The 18,252-nt window shown below is 46.5% G+C and overlaps 1 protein-coding gene across 3 annotated transcripts in view; it reads right to left on the bottom strand.

The window, feature by feature from the left end:
* KAZN (kazrin, periplakin interacting protein) overlaps positions 1-18,252 on the bottom strand; it is an 87,307-nt gene that overhangs the window by 64,331 nt on the left and 4,724 nt on the right. Inside the window, exon 1 of one of the 3 annotated variants that reach the window (XM_083876883.1) lies at positions 9,442-9,783. The exons of the other annotated variants lie outside the window; for them this stretch is intronic. The gene's annotated coding sequence lies outside the window, so the exon portion shown is untranslated. Of the gene's footprint in view, positions 1-9,441; positions 9,784-18,252 lie in introns of those variants that run through there. 3 annotated transcript variants of the gene reach the window in all.

Below are 18,252 nucleotides of genomic sequence, written 5' to 3'. Positions count from 1 at the left end.
CCACACACTCCCCCCTAGGTCAACTATTAAATCAATACAGGCAGTTGCCTCAGCCACATTTTATTGGTCATTCCAGCCAAAATTATTCTAATAATTTCCTTTATTAAGAATAAAGTTCCTCTACTGCAGAAATTTTTACTTCCAGCACCTTTGCTTGTAAATTATGACAATAATTACCCCAAGTCCCTATATAGCATTTTCCATACAAGAGCTTTAAGAGCTTTAACAATGGGAAGTTATTACCAGAGCTTTAACAATAGAAAGTTATTACCAGCATCCTTATTTGTGAGAATGAGGTGCAGAAAGATCAAACAAATTGCTGAAGATCATTCAGCAGCTCTCTGGCAACTCTGGGAAAAGAACTGTAATCTCTTGACCCTCCATCCAGAGCTGATTTGGACAGGGAAAAGAAAAAGCATTCTCAAAGCACAAATGAAAAGGATTTGTTTTTTAAAGTGCTGAAAATTAGCTTTTTCAAAAGACACAGTGATAGCAAATGCCTGACGTTTGACAAAATTCTGAAAGAGATTAAGTGATGCTATTAATTATTGCATAGTTGGGGAATGGATAAACAGAGGATCCATGTGCCTTTTGATCACTCTTTTATCCCCTCTGGGCTGTCCCATGGAGAAACCCCAACAACCACAAACCTTGTTGTGCAAGCAATGTCACATTTAAGGATTAAAAACTCTCTTTTCTCCTTCATCTTTCTTCTTCCCTTTGTATTGGCCCCTGAACTGCCCAAGATGACACATCCAAAATCAACAGTGAATTTGGATGGATCTTGGCCAACACAGTTTGCTCAGAAGTACCAAACACACACTAAGTCTACATGAAACTCTTCCTGCTCAGAAGTATTTTATGAGAAAGAACAGACCTTAATCAGCAGAAGAACCATGGAGAAACAGAATATTTATCTGAAGTCACATCCTTAAACATCCAAACAGGATAAAATCCTCTGAGGCAGCTATTAAGGAGATTGCCCAGCAGAAAGGAAATTCAGCAAACCAGATTATCTCTGACAGGCTTATCCACTGGAAAAAATCATCAGAGCAGCGACAAGATAGTTTTGAGAGACAATTAATGAAAGGTAGGGGAGAGGGGAGATTGTAACAGGGTGACAAGGAGTGAAAATCCATAAAATACAGATTGTCATGGCTGATCAGACATAAGGACATTACACGACCCATCACACGTCTGGAAGAGGAAAGGGAGTCAGGACGTTCACAGTGTCTGGTGTCTACGGCTTTGCCAGGGGCAGAACTGCTTTTATCCTCTTTAATACACCAATAAGAAGAATTCCCCTGCTAGTTCTGTTGACAGCCATGAACTGGATCAAAAGAGCCTCCACCAGCACCACTCCACTCCTCCTCACAGCCCAGCCCTCCCCTGCTCCTGTCCCTGGCTACATCCCACAGCAGAAGGAACTGTCTTCTCCAAAGCATGATCCCCAATGTTTAAACCCGTGGCAAACCTCCAACAAACTGAAAATGGGTGAATGAATAAAGCCCACTGAATGGTCTTGGACTGGAAATCTCCCCACTGCAGGAAACCATCACTGCTGCGATTTCCACAATGGAAATGAAGAGCACAGAGCTATGGCTTTGCATTGCATTGCTGCTGGGATAACAGGCTTTCTTTTATGGAATTATTTTATGTTATTTCCAACACAGATTCCTCCTAAATCTCTGATGTGGTAAGAGGACAACACCAGACACAGCAGACAACCCTAAAGCTGTATACCCCCCTCCCTTATCTTCAAAGTACTGCTACCCCACATGCTCCCCAGCAGTGGAACCAGGCACAAAAACAAGGAAAAAATCCCACTGAGGAAAGGATGAGGGCTCCTGGCATGAGAAGATGTCTGTGCCATCAGCTCTGGCTGAGGATGGGACAAGCAGGGACACAAAGGTTACAGGATTTGCCAGAGCTAATGTCACAGACAACTTTCCACTGACTTCACTAGGCTTTGGACCAAATGCATGTACAAAGAGCTGCACTCAAAAGCTATCAGGAAGCTTAATTCATTAGCATTTTTAAAGTACTTTTAGATCCTGGAGTGAAAGGCTATCAAAGTGCAAAGCCATTTTATTAGTGATAACAGTCTAAGAACAGCACGTTGAATCCCTCAGTCTAAAGCCTTGCAGCACAAATGGGTTTGTAACACCAAAATGCCACTAAGTCCTGAGAGATATTAAAACTTCCTCGCATAGGCTTTTACTAGACACTAATTTTCTAAGATTCCCTTTAACTCCACAAATTCTGATGATAATTAGTAATATTCATGCAGCAGCATGGACCCAAACCCACTGAGGGGAAGCAGGAGGATGCAAAGGCCACTGAAGCCCTTGAAAGGCTCTGGAGTGTGTCAGCAGAGCTCACGTGCTCCGTGTGCTGTGTCAGGACCACAGGGACCCCCAGAGCTCTAAATTCCTCCCATCCTCCTGGGGAAGCAGAAAACGAAGCTGTCACGGGCTCTTTGCACGTGGTTCTCCACAATTGTGCAGGGCAATGAAAGGCTCCCAGGCAGGGTGAGAGGACACACGGCAAGGAGTTGGCACGGGCTGCAGGTTGGCCTTGCATGCTGATACTCTTCTCCTCCAAAATAAAATCTCGAGCCTATGAAAACATTGGCAGCAGCCGCCGGAAGATGCACAGCGTAGTCCTCTATCATTCTGCTGGTGGAATAGACTTCATCCTGTTCCCTCTGGCCCCAGATCAAGCACAGCTCCTCACAGGAATTTTCCATTATCCTGTGGCAAACACACCAGGGCAATCCGGCCGTTCAACCAACTTACACTCTGACCCCCCTCCCCAGCAGCAGAGAGGTCTTGCATAAACACAAGACATTTATTGTGGGATGTGCCAATTCCAGCACCACAGCTCGAGGGAATTGGGGCTGGAATTCCCAGGCTGCCTGACAGAACTGCAGTGGGGCAATGGAGACATCATTAGTCTTCTTCGCTCCAGCTCTGTTCTCCTGGCAGACTCTGCTGTCCCCCAGTTGCAGTTGCTGAGCCCCTGATTTATTTCTACAGCCCAGCAGACTTGAAACCAGGAGAAATATGGAAGCTCTCAGCATCCCTCCTCTGTTTCTACTTTGATAAATCCTTTCCTTGCCCTGCTTTTCCACTAGGCTGTGAACTCATCACCAAATCCATACAGCCATCACACCATTGCTCACAGCTGCATCTCCATGTGAGAGGCACAGTGAGTGCCAAATTCACCCCTAACAGCTTGAAGGGGAGCATGTCCATGACTTCAGCTCCCATCCTCAGGCAGAGGGGCTCTGGAAACACATGCAAACCCCAAAACATCTTTGTGGATACAGGGATCATCCATTAACACAAGTGCCCTTGAACCACCAAGGAGCAGGAAGCTCCCCTGGCACCATGGGGTGGTGCAAAGGGATTGCCCGAGGTGTGCTCACGGCACTGATAAATGCACAGAGTTTATCCTGACATTCCCTCTGCCACATTTATTTGCTCAAGAAAAATGTTCGGCATCTCCTTATCCCTGCTCATTTCCGATGTGGTTTCTGCTTTCCCCAGGGTCACAGGCAGTGACAGGCATCCCTGAGGCTTATTTGTGTTTGGAGCCATCTGCTAAAGCAGGGAGGGTGGAAGGAGTCTACAGTAAAGAGGAACCACTGAAGAGCACTGTGGTTTCCTTGGTAGGGAGGACCAAGTGACTAAAAATCATTTGGTTTATTCCCTCTTCCCAGAGATCTGGTCTCAAATAATGCAATGGCTCAGCTCCAACACCACCATCTCTCCCAGCAGCACGGTTCATACTGGACATGGCAGAAAGCTGCAGCTCCAGAAACACATTCTTAATTACACTGCAGCCACCCACTGCCTCTCTCACTCTGGTCTGCAGGGGAATGGGAATACTGGGATGTTTGGACCCCCCAGACATCCACACCCAACTGCTGACAGCCTGCAGGTGCCCACTCTGTCCCCTCAGCCACCACACCCCTTCACTAACCCGGCTGCAAATGAACTAAAAAAGTCTCAATCCTGCAAACAGCTTCTGTATGAGGGAGAGACTGGAATGACTGCCAGCTCTGCAGTGGGGGGGAGAGGAGAAACAGTCCCCAGCAGAGGGACAGGCACACAAAGGCCACATTGTCCCACACTGCAATTAACTCCAGGCAGAAAAAAAAAAAGGCCAAGGCTTTCTATTTGTGAAGGGGCAAGGCTTTTCTAGGACAAACCAGCAAACGCCAGGTCCCTGCCCTGCAGTGTGCAGGATATTGCTTGTGCACCCAAAAATCATTTAGGGTACAGACCCCAGTGGCACCTGGTGCTGCTGTCTGCTCAGGGAGCTGCACTTTCAGTGTATCACCCCCAGCCTACACTCACTGGCGTTTTTCTAATATGAGTTTTACAGGGGAAACAAGATCCAAAGGCTTTCAAAGCCTCTTTACAAATTGTCGGCACTTTCCTCAGGCTGGAAGGGATGAAGTTGTTGGGAATATCATGAAACAAGTGCCACATCACCTCTTTGAAACTCAAATAGCAAGAGACCACATCAAGTCTTCAAATATTAATCTGTACTTACCAACTAATCAGCACTGACAAAAATAACCCATCTAATTATCAGAACACTACCACCTAAATAATGAATTATATGCCTTATTAAAAAGTATAATAGATTAGAGGACGTGAAACAATTGCAATTAGTAAAACAAGAAACGCTGGGAAACAAAAAAAAATCCCTACAAGTGTGATCTGAATTGTATAAATTAATGTTCCAAAATAGCGATTGATCTCCTCCAACACATCAAACAACACAAACTTTTGAAGCCCATCACAAACCAGTGAATGCAATTTGCCTTAAAAAAGCTGAAAACTCGTATTTAAGGCATTGTATTTGCTGCTCAGAGTTGCTTTGTCCAGGACACATCACCAGTCTGGGGAGGGTCTTTACTGGGAGTGAGCCCCTCACTGGGAGTGAGCTCACGTCTGAGCATGTAATTGCTTTGTTAAGAGGAGATGGGATGGGGGACAGGGATGCTGCACAGATAACAGCCAGGGGAACAAGGGATGTCTCCAAGCACTCCACACAGGAAGCGTTATCAGGTTTTGTTTTTTTTTTTTAATATCACCAGGCCCCTTGGTGCTGCACGTTCACCAGGCTCAGCCCCTGCCCTACATAACAGCCCCAGGTGGGGAGGGCAGTGAGGGACACACTCATTAAACCTGTCCCTCACTGCTCTTGGTCCAGCTCTCCATCCCATGTGTGCCTCCATGGGCAATGAGGCATTTCCCCATCCCAGGACTGCTCAAGCCTTTGCTTCTGGTGGAACACACCCTGATACCATGTCTGGCCCTTTGCTTATCCACCCTGCCATGGTTACCAACACAACACACGGATCTTGGGCTCCAACCTGACATAAGACAGGGTTAGATGGGATATGAGGAAGGAATTCTTGGCTGTGAGGGTGGTGGGGCCCTGGCACAGGTGCCCAGAGGAGCTGTGGCTGCCCCTGGATCCCTGGGAGTGTCCAAGGTTGGACAGAGCTTGGAGCACCCTGGGATAGTGGAATGTGCCCTTGCTCATGGCAGGGTTGGAATGAGATGAGCTTTAAGGTCCCTTTTAGCCCAAACCATTCTGGGATAAAACCCATGCAATGAGAAGGGGTGATGCTCCATCCCTCATGCCTCACACCCCTCACTATCCAAAAGCTGCCCCTGGATCCCTGGAAGTGCCCATGGCCAGACTAGACAGGGCTTGGAACCCCCTGGGATAGTGGAAAGTGTCCCTGCCCAAGGCAAGGGGTGGAATGGGGTGAGCTTCAAGGTCCCTTCCAACCCAAACCATTCTAGGATTCTGTGATATTTGCAGAGATTCTGTAACAGAAATCCATAGGCCTGCAAGATTCTCCAAGCCCTCAATCTCTCTCTGCAGTCTTCAAACATCAAGGGGTGAATAAAGTCCAAAAGTGCTGTTGGCTTTCTTTTTTTTTCCACCAGGACTACTGCTGTTCCACCCTCTGCATTATTTACCTTTCGAAGGCTTTAATGCTTGCTGCAGTCCTGACACCACTCAGCTGCAGAACACACTCCTAATTGTACCCCAAGGTATAGCACAGAAGAAAAAATGTAGCACAAAAAGAAACCAAAAAAGCTGTAGAGGAAAAAAAAAAAACTCCACCAAATTGTTGATTGTAAAATAATTTTTAAATAAATAAAAGAAATCCCAAACTCTACATGTCTTTGAAATGGTATAACAGCACCTGAACAGAGGTCATTGATCTTTAAAATAACATCCTCCTTCCAACCCAGGAGAAAGATGAAGTTCTTCTTCAGTTTAAAACAGCCTTTTAATAACTTGAGTGCTGTTCATGTGGACTAGAGGTTATGACAAGGACAGGGTAACTCACTTCCGGTTCAAAATTAATTTTATTTAGCTCAGCCCTCAATAACAATGGCATTCCTTGTAAACACATCCCCAAATGTTCCCCTCCAATAACCTGCACCAACTTAAGTGAAAAAAGAAAAGAGGCTTTTGGTTTAACTGTCCCTGGTAGTGGTCAATACACTGCAACTCACAGCTGGGTTTACAGCATTTTTCTCCTCACAGGTGATCAACGGGTACCTTTACTAAAATAAAGCATTTTTTATTTAATGTTCTAGCTTACTCCACCTTTCAAAAGATGTCCTCTCTCAAAAGAGTGTGTTAACAATTCACACTAAAATATTTTTCATCTGAGCTCACTTTGAAGGGAGGGTTTCAGCTGGAGACAATTAGGAAGGTCAGGAATACAACCCAAAGAGCAGAGGGGAGGGGGTGATGCATGGGCAGGGGCCAAGACCCAATAATTTAACTTGGAGCATGTGGCTGCTTACACCAAAGCCTGGAACTGGTGGGGCACAGAATCTCATGCAGGAATGCTTGGATGTGCAGATCCTTCCAGAGAACAGAGTCAGCCTTTAATTCAGGCGTTTTGCACTATATTGGAGAAAAAGCATTTTCAATCCAAACTGAAAATGAACAACTTTTTGCCTACTTGCAGCTCTACCCCTGAGTGTGTCAGTGCATGGGAAAGAGAAAAGGACTGGAGGAGAAGTTAACTGCAGCCCAAGGTGAAGCCAAGTGGTTTGTTTTCATTACTGAAACCCACAGAAAAGAAATGCAAAACACCGAACAGCCCAAAGCCAACGGTGAAATTCACATTCAGCTGGAGGATTTTCTGAGGGTAAATGTTTGTTTTCATCCCAGTGCACTCAGGTCAGCCTGAATTTATGTTAATGCCATCCACAGAGCAGTGCCAAAATCCTCAACGCCTTACAACCTGTAAGTTAAGGGGGTTTTTATAACTATTGATTTGTCCTGAAGGTAACCACCCAGCACTGCCCCTTTCACATGCACACCGGGGTAAAGTCTGCAGCACCAACACTGATTCTGGCCACAATCTGTGCAGACTGCAGACAACCCAACACTTTCATTTATTCTAAGAATTATTTTCTCACTAAATCCCCAATGTCCACATTTTTGCCAGCTACCACAAGCACAGTGGCATTTGGTTCCCAGCTTGCCTTGCCTGCCCTTTCTGTCCTAAATCACTGCCCTGCCCGACGTTTGCAACACCAAGTTTATCACCAGTTGTGAATTTAATTAATGTGTTGTTTCTCCCTTCAACCAGATCATTAATGGAGTTGATAAATCAAATGTGCCATTGTACTCCATAACAGTGGATTTGTGATATTCCCCAGAGGTCAGAGGACACACAAACTGAGGGATGAAATTCACTGAGACATAAATCTGTGACGGTCGGATACAATCATACTCCAGTGATGTGAGCATTATGCAAGGGAACTTTGTATCTGGCCTCTTCCACAGAAATGCCACAAGACCAACACAGAAAAACAAAAACTGGCTGACAGTCCATTTCATACATTGCTTCTCATTCTCCTTTCATTTGTGCTGCCAGGTCAGTAATATTTACTTTTGTTTCATCAGAGCTTGGGTAGAAAAATACCACAAGGGCAGTATTTTTATTGATTTTAAATGAAGAATGGAGATTAAAATAGGGAATGCTCTGTTTGTTGTCCTTGAGACTGTTTGGGATCTTTTGCCCCCTCTTAGGAGAATTGCTGGATGGGGCTTGGAGCAGCCTGGTCTAGTGGAGGTGTGTCCCTGCCCACAGCAGGGGATTGGAACTGGATGGTTTTTAAGGTCCCTTAAAACCCCGACCAATCTCTGATTCTAGGGTTGAGCTGGCCCCTATGTGCTTACCCAACACACACCACACACAGCCCCTGGCATTAATAAAATCACTAACAAAACAAAACAAAACTCTCATGAAGCTGTGATGAAAACAAAGCAACAGATGGTTACCATCCACCTTGGACCAACCTGTCCAAACCAGCCCCAGCACAGTGAGCCTTGGTGTCACCACAGACGTCCAGCAGGGACACCTGTGACCTGAGCACCTGTCCAAGGTCCACCAGGCCCCTCAGCTACCTGGTGCATAATGTGCTGCACAGGTAGAAACCATCAGAAAGCATCTTAAAAATTAACAAATAAATGAGAACAACAAACCTTTGTCCCCCTGCAATCACATGGCTTGACTTGTTCTCTCAGATTTTGCTGGGCAGCCTCTGGCTGAGAAGAGCCTGAGTGTCCACCACAGATGTCCAGCACAGACACCTGTGACCTGAGCACCTGTCCAAGGTCCACCAGACTCCTCGACTACCTGGTGCACAAGGTTCTGTACAAGTAGAAACTATCAGAAAGCATCTTAAAAATTAATTAATAAATAAAAAGAACAAAGCTTTGTCCCCCTGCAATCACATGGCTTGACTTTTACTTGTGCCTTTCTCTCAGGATTGTGCTGAGCAGGCTCTGGCTGTGAAGAAGAGCCTCAGTGTCCACCACAGATGTCCAGCATGGACACTTGTGACCCATCTATTGTCCACCAGACTCCTCAACCGCCTGGTGCACAAGGCTCTGCACAGGTAGAAACCATCAGAAAGCATCTTAAAAATTAATAAATAAATTCACACAACAAACCTTGTCCCCTTGTAATCACATGGCTTGACTTTTAACTGTGCTTTTCTCTCAGATTGTGCTGGGCAGGCTCTGGCTGAGAAGAGCCTGAGTGTCCACCACAGATGTCCAGCATGAACGCCTGTGACCTGAGCACCTGTCCAAGGTCCACCAGACCCCTCAGCTACCTGGTGCACAAGTAGAAGCCATCAGAAAGCATCTTAAAAATTAATAAATAAACTAAAACAACAAACCTTTGTCCCCCTGCAATCACATGGCTTGACTTTTACTTGTGCCTCTCTCTCAGACTGTGCAGGGCAGGCTCTGGCTGAGAAGAAGGTGCCACCTCTGAGAGCAGCAGCAGTGTGCAGGGTTCCCATGGGGAGCCCATTGCAATGCTAATGAACAGGGCAAGGCTGGGTTCACACAGCAGCCAGCACTCACCTCCTCAGTGCCTTCACCTGCAGAACCTCAGGGATCAGGGCTCTGGATGTGGGTCACAACCCCAACACCCAGAGAAGGTCGCAGCGGATGCTCCGGGACACCAAGACTTGGCAGCAGCAGCTCCCTGAGCGTGCCAGGGAGAGGCACTGAGCAACCAGCACTGCTGGGAACACCCTTAAGGTGCTTTGCAGGCACCTCCAGATACGATTTGACGCAAGCACGGCAGGGCAGCCCTTCCCAAGCACAGCCCAGCGGCGATACAACAGCGGGGGAGATGCGGGTGATGGGTGGGACCATCCCGCCCGCTGCCCTGGGCTCAGCTACCCCCGGTGCGGAGCGAGCAGCCCCGGGGGCCCTGTGCCTCTGCTGTGCGGTGTGTGGAGCGTTGGGGAGCCCCGGGCAGGAGGAGCCGGTCCCGGTGCCCGCACAGACCCGCCCGCGCCGCCCCGGCTCGGCCCCGGCGTGACGAGTCTCGCCGCGGGAGCCCCGCCAAGCTCCGAGCGCTTCGCAATTAACTTTCACAACAAACCCAAAAGCCTCAAGAGCTTTTTAATCTCCCGAGTGAAGGAGGAGATGTGGGTCCCCGCCAAGGCTTTTGTTGCCCTGGTGTGCCGGCGGGGCGCTGATAAAAGCTGGTGTTTTGTGTCTGTGCGAGCACAGCCGCGGCTCCCGGTGATCCGCCTTTATTGCCCGAGCAGGGAAAGGCACGGCGGGCCCCTGCAACAGGTTACAGCACCGGGAACGCTCCCCTGGCACCGCAGCCTTTGTGCAAATAGGCTCGAAAGAAATGCTGAAGAGCAAGGATTAAAATTCCTGCACAGGTGCCATCCTCTGCAAAAATCTGGTGGTGCTCTTCTCAAAAAACAAAAAAAAAAAACCAAAAAAAAAAACCCAAAAACAAAACAAACAAACAAACAAACCCCACAAAACCCCCCAAAAAACAAAACAAAAACAAACAAACAAAAAAACACCAAAAAAAACCAAACCAAAACAACAACAAAAAAAACCAAACAAAAAAACAAACAACAAAAGCCCCAAAACCAAAACCAAAAAACTAAAAAAAAAACCCCAAAAAACCCCAAACAAAAACAAAACAAAACCCCCCCCAAAAAAACACCCCCCCCAAACCCCCAACAAAACAAAAAAACAACAACAACAAAACAAACAAAAACCACAAAAAACCCCCAACAAACAAACAAAAAAATTTAAATAACAAAAACTATATAGAATACGTGTATACATTCAAGATTTCATCACAAAGCAGCTGATCTTCCCTGCCAGCCATCAGCTACAAGAGGTGAAATAAGCACCACAACAAGCCCGGGCTTGCCTGGATAAACAGGCGGGGAGGAAATTGCCGTGCAGGATCCCAGGATCCTCATCAGGATTCTGTGCTGGCAGCGGCACTTGTCACACACACACACACCGTGCTCTGCCTAAGGAGTTCAGCGCTGACCAGCACCTCATGGTGATAATACTTTTAATAACAGCCGGAACAAGTCTCCTGTGAGTAACGCCACTCTCCGCACGCCCTTCCTCCTCTCCCTGGGGAACAGAGATGCTGCAGCAGCACACGCTGGCCTCAGCCCTATCCAGAAGTGTTTTGGGCAAAATTCACAAAGAATTTGCTGTAATATACAGGACAATACTTTGGCATCCTGCTTGGTTCACTCTGAACCTCAGCCACAGCATCTGTGGTAACCTTTACCTCCTCTTCCCACCCTGGAATAAAGAGAAACCTTCATGTTTTTATCTATATTCAAAAGTTTATTTTCCTTACCTTTTTAATAAAAACTCATTTTCAACAATGAAAACATTTTGGTGTTATTAATGACCAACTTAATCCTGCTTTCCTAATGGCATGTACACAGATTTCCATAAGATCAGAGCAGCTCTGCTAATCAAGGATAAACCCAGTGTACTAAAGAGGGTTATACTCTTACATTAGTCTTCCCTGTTGTTCTAATTAATGGTATTACCCTCTAAACCATGCACAGGCACTTAAAGAAAGTTAAGATTTGCTGAAAAAGTGCTGCAAAGGAACCACAGTGTATTTAATACCTTCTTGCCAGTTACCTCCAGCACTACACCCATCCACTTGAAGCCAACAATATCCATCTCTCTTCTTACTCAAGACACTTGGTTTGATGAGTGGCTCTGGCCATTGATATAAAAAAGGATGAGCAAAATTATCCTCAGTGCATCACTTCATTCTCCTGCTTCCCCCTCTCCTCACCAGATTGCCTCACAAGGATATCAACACTCATTTGCTGATTCAAGTCCAGGAAAGATGAAAAAACATCACTGCAGAATAAGCTTGTACTTACATCGGCAGAAACAACCAAAAGCGAATTAGCAAATGAGAGCTACCTCACAATATCTGCAGCTCAGCAAAATACCCCCCAATTTGGAGTCTTTATGCACAGCTGCAACTAAAAGGAAGCGGAAAAAAAATCACAGCAAGTCTTCAAGGCCTGGATAATTTTCCTTCATTGAGAAAATCCAAAAGCTCAGCTGCTCCCAGCTCAGAACACACTGGAGGATCCAACACCAGCAGTTTTGAAAGTATCTGAGTGACTTCCAGCACCCAGCTGAGGTGACACCGGGCAGGTTCTTGCAGCAGGAATCCCAAAGTCCCTTATTTGTGTCCTGACAAGGGACAGGTCCCTGCAGCCACACAGGGCCTAGAACTGGATGAGGTCACACATCTTCCCACTGGTGTCTCACACCAAATTCCCTTAATTCTATCCCTGAGCCACCTCCTGGTGTAAAGATGGTACCAAAGTATGGAAACAACCCTTCAAAATTACAGGAACCTTGGCAGCAGCACCAAGAACCAAGTGCCCAAGAACCAGGTCTATCAGCACGTTGATAAAATAGGCACAGCCCTGCAAATTTACATCTCAGGGGTGTAAATACTGCTTTTACTGCTCCCAAGGGTCTCATAAATGGTCTCACTATGAAGGATTTACCTGATTTCTCCCTGAACAATATTCCAACCCACTGGGAAATGCAAAGCCAGCTTTGACTGATCATGATGAGGTCAAAGGCACCTGTGCTGACATCACAGTATGGACAGGCTGTCACTGAGAGCCCAGCCAGCTCTGCTCCTCTGATATTATCTGCATGGTTTATCTGCCAACAAGCACAGCTAATGCTTATCTGAATATGGGGTTTTAGTCCTGCAGGGTGGTCATTACCACGCTATTGTCACACTAATTAACAGGTAGAGCTCTCACAGCTTTTTAATGCGTTTCCCCAACCAAAATAAAATAAATATAATTGTAATCATACATGCAGATTTTGTATCAGGCTATTTCCAGGATCTACAGTCACCCTGGTCCACAGCAATGGAAGAAGCACTTCAGTCCACAAACCACAACAGCATCAAAAAAAAATCCCTAGCCCAAGATAATACAGCTCCATTTAAATGGGGAAAAAAAAAATCTTTAAGGAACCTACAAGGTATTCAAACCTCTTTACTAAAGTGCTTTCCATTAAACCCTGCCACACGTGAAATGCTGAATCAAAGATGTTCAGTAAATGTGCCTGTCAGAGGAATTACACCCCAAATCAAACTGGTCCCTAATGAGTGCACTCAGAAATGACAGCGATAAGCAAGGCATGGGAGATGTGTTAAATCACATCATTTACCAAAATACCCTGGAAATTATGCATGTCCAAGGAGGAAAAGCACATAAAAAGGACCTCTGCAAAGGTGGCAAAATGCAAAGTGCCTTTTTTAAAGGTTTGCTCTGCCTGAGAGGAACAGCAGATTGTTGTCAGTGCCACACTCAGAGCACCTGTAGCAGCTGTCCAGGGCCACAGGCCCGTCCTGGTTCACTGCAGGACTTTACACAACTCCAGCAGGACTGAGCAGCTTGTGAGCAACTTCTGGGAGTGTGAGCAAGTCCCAGAGCTGGAGCAAAGCCAGGCAATGACAGGGGCATGAGAACATGGGCAAGCAGGGCAAGGTGGCAGCTCATAAGCCCTGTTCCAGCACGCCCTGCTCACCCCGTTCTCTCCCTTTGATGCCTGTGCACTCAGCAGCTCCTAAACTGGGGCAGACAGTGCTGGGCACTGAGCTGGGGACATGCCCACAAGGGCACAGCTGGTGACAATCCACTCAGCTCCTCTGTTCCCAGCAGCTGCAACAACCCACCCAAAGCACCCGTGCACAGCAGCCTCAGCACACCAGGGCCTTGCAGGAATCCATCCTGAAGCCAACGCAACTGCCTGGGTACCTTCCAGTTAATAAATCTTGAAAAGTCTTTGCTTATATTACAACGTGCTACCCCAAACCAGATTTTTTGATATTAAATACAGCTTTTTCACTAAATAGGTGGCCTTCCTGTGGTTTCTCTATGAGCTTAATATTTTTAAAGCAGGTTTTTTTTTCCCCCCAGAGGAGCTGCATAGCTTTGGCCTCACCACCTCCCTCTGCTTTTCATGGAAATTTAAGAACCCCATTAATCAGCCCTCTCACCCTGAGCTGTCAGTCCTGGACCTCTCCTGACCACGAAAGGAGATCATGCAGGAAACTAAAGCTCATTTGAGCAAACCCTGTGTGGCTTTAAAACAAGCTCCCTTCCCAAGGATGACAAAAACGATCTTTGCAGATTCAATTACACGATGCAAATGTGGTGGGGAGCACACCGTGTCTGCACCTGAAATGGTTCCCTCGTTCCTGCCTGAGCCATCATTTCAGCAGGAAAAAAAAAAAAAAGACAAATTTGGGCAAAGCCATTTAGCTGCTCTGGATATACTATAGGGGATATAAAAGGTCAAGGAATTAATGTTAAGAATCTGCAGTGGATAAAACAACAGGTTTTGCTGGAGTAGATAATGCAATAATTGACAAACATAAAAGCAAATAATTGGGTGCATTTAAGGCTAGAACAAACAATGATGAACACACAGAGAGAGACTATTTTACCATCACAGGATGAGGAATCTGTTTTCTGAATCTGCTGCTGTTACACAAAATCACACAAAGATGTTGTTCAGCTTCAAGGGAGAATCAAAAGCCCAACAAGTAACTCTGAGCTGGGCTCTGCTCATCCTCACACCCTTGTTGAGGAGTGAAACACTGCAGGGGGACAGGGCTCCAAGATGCAAACAGATCCCCCAGGGTCTCCTCTGGCAGCCCTGCCTGTGCCCTCCTGCCTTCCACATCACAGGGCAGCTGCTCATCAAAATGCAGCTGCATGTGGAGGTTTTCCTAGTGAAAATCTCAGTATGGTCCACTAGAACGTTTAGAGAAGCCCTCCAGGTTTCCTTCTAATGTTATTTTTCCCCTCCTGCAGCTTAAGAGAGTGGCTAGACTATCTAAATCTTTAGCATCCAAAGCAAGTTCTTCAAATCTATTCCTCAAATCAATTTGCTTTGCTTTCCACCCCTAATAGAGCAAATCTCCCTGGAAAACAGGCAAACACTTCCCGTGCTTGTGCGCCTGCAGCAAATTTCGACCCACAACCGTGTCTTACAACAATTGGAAATGTCCTGGAAAAAATGCCATTTTATGATGGGAAGGCAGAGACCACTCCAACCAACCAAGGAACAAAAGCAGAATCTTACAAGTACCTTTTAACTCATCCCTAAAGATTATGGGATACTCTTGTGCACACCTGAAAAAGCCAATGAGGCCAAAACTAAGCATTTGGGATATTCTGCTCTTAAAAGAGAGCAAGGAGAGTGTTATTGGGAAATTAGCCATGGCATGACTGCTGCCCAGTCCCAGTACTGGGATCCTCATTCAGCTGATGATGGCCAACAGCGATCCCATGCACTTTTCCCAATTAATTTCCAAGGAGGATGATGGACAGTTTAGTTAAAAGCAACAGCCTAGAGCAGAGTGGGTGCTCTGCCAGCCTTCACCATCTCTGTGCTGTGCACACTCACAGGCACTCACCACTGGAAAACTCTCTAGCTGTACAGTGACTGAGGGAATAGTTGGCAGGTTCATGTTCTGGCTGAAATTAAAGAGTAATCAGAGTCCACTTTTGCAAATGCCATGATTTGATAAGAATTAAAAGGCAAAAGAAACTCAAAAGATTCAAGTTTTAGGTTCTGGGTTTCAAACATGGTCAATGGCCTCGATCTGCTGGAGCAGAGGTGTAAGCTCTGTTTCACCTTTCCTGCAAAAAAACACTTCCCAGCCATGTCAGCTCTCCAGCTTTGATTGCTGCTGCAAAAGGGAGTCAGAGAAAAACCTGCAGATAGGCATCAGGACACCATTGTGCTCCCTTGCTCTCTTTACATCCCACATATTCACACTGAACAACAATTTTCCCCACGTCCAATACACACTACTTTCTGCACAAAGGTGATTTAACTCCCCACTCACACATTCTGTCAGAGGTGATGATGGAGAGGTTTGGGATTCTCCTCCCAAATGCCACCCAGCAAAGTGAGACAACAAAGAAGGGAAGGCACAGGACAACAGCAGGAAAAGCTGTGACACTTCAGCTCCCTGTCAGATAAAGCCAAAGGTTCAGTCCCCAGACACAGCCTCTAAAACCTGTGAAATCTTAATTTAGAGGAAGAAATGACATGAAAATATCTGAGCCAGAATGACTCTGTAAGGACCAAGAAGGATGAGAAATGGATTTACAGATGCCCTCAGAAGCGCTTTCCAGAAGAAACATCTGCAGAAGCAATGAGGGACAAGGATGATTCTCCATGACTGGGATGAGCCCAGGCCTGAACCACAGGACAGCAGAGCATCACTCAGTCCCTCTTCTGTCTTTAAAGTAAGGGTGAACCTCTCCCAAACTCTGAGTCTGTTGGGTGCCCACAGGAGGCCCAGGATGCCACCACACCTGTAGGCATCTCTGCTCCTTTCCCATTGTCCAGGAGATCCAAAAGCAAATTCTAGCCTCATGTACTTAAAATCTGTCACTGACCACATATCTGAAAAGCAACAGCAAAAGAGCTTTTTTCTCCATTTCTCTGTGCAAACACAGCCCTGCCCACTGCAGCTCTCCCACCAAGCAAGTGTCAGAAATCCTCATGACAAAAACCCATTTCTCCTAATTGCTCTGTGCAAAAACATTTCTCTGCTGCAGCTCATCTTGTGCACTCCAAGGCAGAGGTCTCTGCAGTTCAGCAATTTTTAGACACAGACACATCGCTTTATCAAGTCCAGCTGAAAACCAGAAACCTGACCCAAAAGCCACCCACACCGAGTCTGGGTGGGAACAGCCAGCCTGCATCACCTGTGGTCAGCTCTGCCCCCATCCAGAGGCTCCTTGCAGGGATTTGGGGAAAGACAGCACTAACAAGATTGGGGAATCAGCAGTTTATCAGATTATGGAAGTAGAGCTGGACTGAGGGGTATCGGGATATCCCTGGGAGTTGTGGCCTCCAGCCAGTGTCACACTCAATCATGATCAATGTCGCTGCCAAGTTGTTGTGCAGAGATGCAGGGTCCTCCTGGAGAGCCTCTGCTGTCTCAGGTCCCCTCAGATCACAGCCTGTCCCCATCACTCAACCTCAGCCTTTTGTGCTGGGGAGACACCTCCAAACCCTCCCCATCACACCTCCAGGCCTCCAGTTACCCACCTTGGCTGTGGGTGCAGACAGAAAACCTTGGGAAGAGACTTTCCTCACCTTTGCAACTCCTGCAGACAAACTGACTACAGAAAGGCTTCAAAGTTTTCAAAAGCAGTTATTCCACTTCCATATTCTGGTGAGACTGCTTCTTGTTCCTTTAAAAAAAAGCTGAACCCATCCTACCTCCTGCTACCACAGGATACATTTCCAAACACCAGAATAATCCAGCTGGAGGTTCCACAAAATCCATCTCAATACCCAAAAACATCACCCACAAAGACTCAAGTGAAACAACACAGAAATGAAAACCAGGAAGAGACTGCAAAACAACAAGAAGCAGCCCCCTGAGCCTTCAGCATCCCATGGGTGAGGATTTATCCTGAAAAATGAGGCCCCTGGGTGACTGATTCCCCAGGGTTTTGTGTGCCCTGCTGCAGCACGAGCACAGGGTTCTGCAGATGCTGCGTCAGGACCAGAGCGCTGATCTCACGCTTTGCTGGCAATGAGGAATTGTGAGGATTGAATTTTAACAAGCTGGAGACTGAAGTTTTTGCTCTACATTGTGCTAGTGCTCAGTGCCTGGAGTACAGTGATGTACTCAAAGCGCTGAGAGGAGCAGGGACCGCTCAAGGAAAGGTGTTTGCACCCCAAGGCTGGGCCAGGAGCCCCTGCCCAAGGCTGTAAAGCCTCTTTTGGCATCCCAGAGAATTCCATATTCAGTCCCAGGGGCAGAGAACACCAAGTCCCCTGATGTATCTGGAGGAAAAAAGAATAAGTAATGAGAGGACAGACTGTCCTCTTGGATGACACCCAGCCCCAACAGTGATTATCTGAGAGCGCCTGAACACAACCCACAAAATCACACTTAATCTTCCCCAACTTTAGGCTGGGACTTATTTCTACATCCCTCTCCCCACCTGCTAATCTAACACCATTTGCATGGTTATACTTCAAACTGGTGAGTCAAAAGCTCTGGATTAAGCCCTCCTTCAGCTTCAGTTTACTTGAGCTTACTCATCCTTAGGAGCTTCATTATAACTCCCTTGGACAAAGCCTAAAGCAATGATAATCTAAATATTATGCTAACCATGCCAGATGAGGCTTTTGAATAGGAAAGCTCCAGAAAAGATTTAAATTAACATCTTCAAAGACTAAGATGTAGCAGGGATCTGGAGTGTTATCAGCAGCCAGTTCCCGGTGTCTAAAGCAACCATGGGAACATTGCTAAGCACAGATTTATTTCCCAGCACAGACAAT

The sequence above is a fragment of the Zosterops lateralis genome (genome assembly GCF_965231275.1).
Source record: "Zosterops lateralis genome assembly, chromosome: 22".
NCBI lineage: Eukaryota > Metazoa > Chordata > Aves > Passeriformes > Zosteropidae > Zosterops > Zosterops lateralis.
The sequence above is the reverse complement of the archived record's forward strand: the minus strand, read 5'-3'. Positions and strand labels throughout refer to the sequence as shown.